The 6,292-nt window shown below is 43.4% G+C and overlaps 1 long non-coding RNA gene across 1 annotated transcript in view; it reads right to left on the bottom strand.

Moving 5' to 3' along the window:
* Positions 1-341: 341 nt before the first annotated feature.
* Positions 342-6,292, bottom strand: part of LOC117285525 — a 66,527-nt gene continuing 60,576 nt past the window's right edge. Inside the window, exon 3 of the long non-coding RNA XR_004516586.1 lies at positions 342-702. This is a non-coding gene — a long non-coding RNA (uncharacterized LOC117285525). The remainder of the gene's footprint in view (positions 703-6,292) is intronic.

Genomic DNA, 6,292 nt, shown 5'->3' with positions numbered 1-6,292 from the left:
ATTTAGCTCAGTGGTTCTGCTGCCTGCCTTGTAAGTACGAGGTCCCAAGTTCGATCCCTGGTACAAAAAAAAAAAAATGAAATTATCACAATAGAATGGTAGGCAGATTTAGCAAATAAAATATAGGGTACCTATATTTTATTTATATAAAAGTGTTCATTAACCAAGCCTCCTGGGTCTTTGTGTTTCTACCTGCATATTTATTCGTAGTACATACATTCAGTGCATAACGATTACATTCACCATGGCAAGCTGGGACTTGTACAGAGCATCTTAATCTTTCTTAAAGCCATTTTCTCACCTTTCACTTCTTGTATTTTATCTGCCAACTTTTCCTGGAATGAATTGAGAATTTTTTTTCATGTTGTAAAGAAATGAGTGGGGTGTTCTCAGAATGCTAATTTGGGGGTGCATTTATTTTCCTAATTACCAAGCCCTGGAAAGTAGGAAGGACCCCAGCTGGTCAAGCTGCCCCTGTACATTTTAGAGCCCACGCAGAACATCCAAACGGCCTTGACCCACTGCCGACAGACACGTTCCCCACTTTCCTCTGCAGAACGATTTCGGGTGGAGACGGCATGGAGGCACCATAACAGCGCACAGTGGTGTAGAATGCTGGAGGGAATTGTTCCAGGAGCTGCACATCATCCTGATGGCGGGAAATACACGGTTCATCAGGGAAACATTCCTCCGAGGCATATTCTGGAGACATACAAAAAAATCATAAAATTTGATGTTCTTCTTGTCACCTCACCAGCCTTCCAAAACCGGGTTTAAAGGGGAGGAGGGGTGCAGACCCGGTGTTATTCCTGCATGACGTCAGCCCCATGACAGGTCCACATCCGTTATGAACATCGCACCAGGGTCACCGTGAACCCCGCAGTGCAAACTTTCACAGAGCGATTTATTCCTACCTGCTGGGCACTGCAGCTCCCTGGCGTGTAGGAGCAAAGCGAGTTCTGTGATAAATAGCAGCGAAGGCACGGTCCTGTCTCTTTATCCCCCACAAGTGCAGACCCTAGTGGATCACACTAATTCTCCTTTTTCTCAGACTATCGACTGGATGCCCTGGCACGGTTACGAAAGTCACTCTGCTCTCCGTAGTCTGTTATTGGCTAACTAGACAAAACCCAACAGGTCGGGTGACCTATTTTTGCTTTTTGACAGTGTGAGTCAAAGTACTTAACTTCAATCACTATCTCATTTACAAACCCCCCAAAACAAAAAGCTTGACAGTGAACACTAATACGATGGTAATTTCATATTGTTTCTGCTTATGAATTTGTCTTTCCCTTATTAATCATCCAATAAAGTCCTGACACTGCAGAATCCTGACGTGGCTCAACAAACCATGGACTAAGGACAGTGGCGCCCTAAAGGAAGAGGCTCCAGCCAAGCTGGAGAAGCGCAAAGCTTTTATTAACACCAGAGGCCCATTAGAGCGCTCTCTGTTCACCTTCAGTGGAGCAATAAATGAAGAGAGCTGCACCGGAGAGGACTCCTACTGTCTTTGTGCCGGTAATGCCCAGCCAAGCTGTAGTCGTGTTGTAACGCTTGTAAGAAACAGATGTTCCTTCCCTGACAAATCTCCTTTCTTGATTTATTATTCATTTGCTCAAATCACAATGGAAAGTCTTTGGCCCATTAATTAAATTCCAAGCAAAATAAAATTTGCAGCAGAACTCATTACTGGTAAATGACTTTGACACTTCATCAGATTTGAAGGTAAAACAGGCGACTTTAGGAAGTTAAAGGTGGAGGGAGCCTAGGCCTTTTCTGCAACCACTGCAAGATGATAAAGATTGTGATGAAATTTTTATGTTAAGTACTGATCTCAGAAAGTTCAATTTTCTCCCTCGCCCCAGCCACCCCCACTCCCCCTTCATCCCCACCTTGATCGCTTTCCTGGCTTCTTTGAAAGGAAGGTCTGAAGGAGACACTCGGGTTTCAAATGTGTATCTGTATGCATATGGGGGTCCACATCTTGTTTTAAACACAAAAGCACATGTGTTTTTTAGTATGCAGAGAAAGTTGATACATTGTGCATTTGATGTATCGCTCTTGAATAAAGGTCCAAGGGAAATCTAATAAGCCCGAACTGCAGCATGATAAAGGAATTAAAACCAGGGTTTGAGAAAGGAGCAGAGGGAACTTTGACATCCTGATCTAAGCAACCAAAAATATTAGTGAACGTAAGGCAAAGACCATTAGAATGCTGAGCCACACGCAACTTTTACCAAATCACAGACAACGCAAAGGGAGAAGATAAATGCTTTCAACAGAAGGGTAGGACGGGTGGTTTTCTTCAGAGCAGAGCACACACTGAAGGTCTAATCTTGAAAGTATGAGAAACATAACCCGTTACTCAATGGAGTCTGCTTGCATGGGAAGGACAGTTCTGCTTCTATTTCTATACTGTTAGTTTTGTTGTGAGGCATTAATGAAACCGATGCTGCTCCAGTAATTCAAGGATATTTCACCCCACATAACTGTGCCTTTGTGTCTTGTGATACTTTTCTCCTGCTGCTCTTTATACACCAAACACATCAAAGATGAAGGGTTCTTATGTTTTAAGAGACTTTATATCTGGAATTGGACCACTGTGTGAAGAAATACTTAGCAGGCATCATCTTAATTAATGCCTGGGTTAAGGAATGAGACCATTTTGACCACTTGAATCCAGACACGGACTTCTGAAGAGAAGAGTATAAATGTAGACCCACCACGCAAATTAAGTGGCCCAACCTACTAACTGAAGCAAACTTCTTGTTCTGAGGTACGTGAGAAAACACAAGATGTGTGAAGACCAGTGGCAAAAACTGAGCAAAATGTTAAGCTATTTTGTTCAAGGATCAGATATATTTGACTAAAATTACGGTGAAACAAAGTGGATACTGGACTCGGCTGAATTTTTAAGTGCATGTTGAATTCAAAGATTAGCAGTGTTAAATAAGCAAGGCTTGGCAACAGCCTCCAAGTGTGGGCCTTTAACTAAAGATTGCTGATGAATTCTGAAGGGTTGAGGCCGTTTTCTGTACTATATCAAACAGCACTTGGCACCAGGAAATAGGGGTGACCTTAATACGGTCTGTAAAATCAGGTATGTTACCTAAAAACATTGATAGGATGTTTAACAATTTTATTTTTATCAAAGATTTAACCAGATCACAAAGTTTACAGTTGCAAAGAAAAACAAAAAGCCTATTTGTGTGAAATAGTTCTGGCTGGAAGTTCTGGCTGACCCACCCAGTCGTCTTGTAGGATCACCCACCCTCTCTGCCTTCAATTTCCTCCTTTCTGCTTGGTCTGAGAAAGGAACAGAACAACCACAGGTGAACTCAATACAAAGGAAGACTGAGGAGGCTCCCGTCAGCCACAGACACAGGGCAAGGCTATGGCTTGGTCTAAGGAGGAGGCTGGAGACTGGTCCGCCATCTTGCCCTTGTCCTGGCCAGTGGTGGCTCCTTCTGGCCTCATACTAGGTAATACAGGGCTTCTCAAAGGTAGGAGGAGGTGTAAATTTTGAATCTAGACCATATTTTTAATTTAACACCAGAGCCTTTCTACCAAATACAGCATTGCCTGTCAAAGGGGCATTCTTAGTTCATTATCCACTCTTTCTAATGACATTGTCCTGGTTCAGGAACCCTTGTGCCTCTGTATGACATTCCTGGAGCATCAGTGTCATTTACTGAGACGCAAATTTCTTCTTAGAGCATGGGTGATATTACATATTATACCACCAAGTATTAAATTATCCATCTAATTCTACTCCTGCAGGACACTGGGCCATTTCACACACACAAAAGAAAGAAACTCTTCTTCAAAATAAATCTATACTAGATCTATACCAATTTGCCATCGACCAGGACATTCTCAGGTGCTCAAGGTTATTTCAAAAAGAAAGTTATGAAATGTTTTCCTCAGCAAGGCCGCATTAACAGAATTTATGTGTATTTTCCCAAAGTGAAAACTTCGAAGGGGGTGCCCCTCATTTGGATGAATTAGTTCCAGCTTATTAGCTGAAGTGTCATATTACAGTCACTCAGAAGCTCTGGAGAATAAACTGCTGCATGGCTTTTTCTCTTCTCCTACTTCATCCTCCAATAGCAGTGAAAAGTGGAGCCACAAGGGTAAAAATGCCACAGAGCCCTTTCGTCTCTGTTTCTGAACCTTACAACACGGACAACAGATGCCCCAGCTTTGAAGAGGCAAAACTTGTCTTCAAATAGTAAAAGGCAACATTTTATTAATTTTCTGCTGACATGGAACAGTATGCATTTGGTGCCTAAATTATTATGAAGAAATGAATCACCTTGACCTAACTGACAAGAAATGTACAGATTGGAATAAAAACGTAAATGTATAAAGTGGATTGAAAAATTAAAGAATTCCAGGAGCCAGAAGTCAGTATGAGAAATAGTAACATCTCTCAAAGATAATTATTTGGACAAAAATGTTCTTAACATAAAGGAGGAAAAGGCAAAGAAGAAGGAAAGGGAGGAGGCAGTGGCTGTATCTTCTCCATTCAGTTGCCCTCTGGGAGACAAAAAGATCCAGATGCCATCATGCCAGGTGAAACCCAGTAAGTGATAAACATCACTGAGGTGTGTGGGGTGCATCTGGGTTCCCTCTTTGTCCATAGCTTCGCTTCCAGTGGCTGCAGTTGCCCACAGTTCCCAGCATCATCACGGCACAGCCTAACTCAGCATCTCAGTGCCCACTTCCGTCCCGCCCTCCCCTGTCACACGTGTGCTGGGTCATCTCACTCCCAGAACACGCCCCAGGGCCCAAGGCATTCGCTCGGGATCTTCAGAAGAGGGTTACAACAGCACTTTGGGTGGGCTATTCCGGTTGCTCAGGCTACACTCAGGAGTTCCACTTTCCAATTCCCTCCTGGGTCTCTAAACTCTTTGTGTGAATTCATTTGGCCTCCTGGGAAATGAGCTTCTGTGTAGAAGGAGGCTGCCTGAGTCAGGTACGAGCTGGGAACGCAGGACACTAAAATTCTGTGACCTTCACAGCACAAGCTTGTGCTCTTCAAGGTGAAAGTAATTCTAAGGGTCCAAAGTGTGCTGTACCTGTTTGAGGAAAGAGACTGTTTGTTTAAGCTTTGAAGAAAAGCAGATTAATCTGGGGCATGCACAGCAATAAACATTATGTATAAATAATGTGCCGTGGAAATTTAGATACTTGTTTGGGAAAAAAACACAAAAAACTCATAAAGCCGGCATAAAATGTGTTCTCTTACCCTGCAACAGAAAATACTAAAATTAGAAAAGATCATATATTACCTAAATGGAATTCTAATTAAGTTAGTGGAATGAAAAAGTAAAAGTCTATGCAAATTCTTGAAAAATATTGTTACAATTGCTCAATCTCAGCACCCAGAATAGTGAAAGGCAACATGTTTGAAATCTATGCATTTATGTTTATATCCTGAGACGCACAGGGCAGTGAACCCAAATTCTAGGCTCTTCACTGTGTATTATCCTGTGCCATATGACTGGCGTCAGGAGATCACTTCTACCCTGAAAAGCAGCCCACACCCAGGGACTCTCAGCCGATTCCACAGCATATCATGCTGGGAGGCAGCTAGCAGAAAGTATCCCAGAAAACACCAGCAACACTGCAGGGCTTGGCAGCTCCCTGCTCCAGGAGGAAAGAATGGCAGGATGGGAAACACAGCAGACTCTCTGCTCTGATTCTCCTATGGTATCTCTGTCTCCCGGGTCCCAAGATGAAATGCATTTTGATCATTACTCTCCGCCAAAAACTCTCCTTCTGGGTGGGGAGGACTGCATGAAGCTACATCCCCAGAACATTTTTTATTCTTTATTTTAAGACAGGATCTTACTAAGTTATTGGATTGCCCATCCTGGCCTAGAACTTCTGATCCTCCTGCCTTGGCCTTCCAGAGTGAAAAAATATTCATATATTTTCACTCTCACTGCCACATGTCTCTGGCAAAATAACCACATTTATACGCAAAGGAGAATGCTAAGGAAAGAGAGGGCCAGGCACTATGGTGTTGGGGGTGGAAGTCACATTCCCAGGCTGATGAGCAGATGGCTAGGGCTGGCCTTGCTGTGCCAGACGCTTTCCCATCGCTGCAATGAAATACCCAGAGCAGCTCCTTTGTAAGGAGGTGGGGCTTCCCCTGAGCTCTCTGTCTTGGAGGTCTGAAGTCCACATTGGGTCATGCCACTTGTTTGGCTTCAGGTGAAGGCCCAGGGTTCACGACTCCCACTGGGCCCGAACTCTTAAAGAGCCCCCCAACACTGCTACTCTG

This window comes from Fukomys damarensis, unplaced genomic scaffold (genome assembly GCF_012274545.1).
Source record: "Fukomys damarensis isolate Sample0158 unplaced genomic scaffold, DMR_v1.0_HiC HiC_scaffold_11, whole genome shotgun sequence".
NCBI classification, from domain to species: Eukaryota; Metazoa; Chordata; class Mammalia; order Rodentia; family Bathyergidae; genus Fukomys; species Fukomys damarensis.
This window is presented reverse-complemented; position numbering and strand designations above follow the sequence as displayed.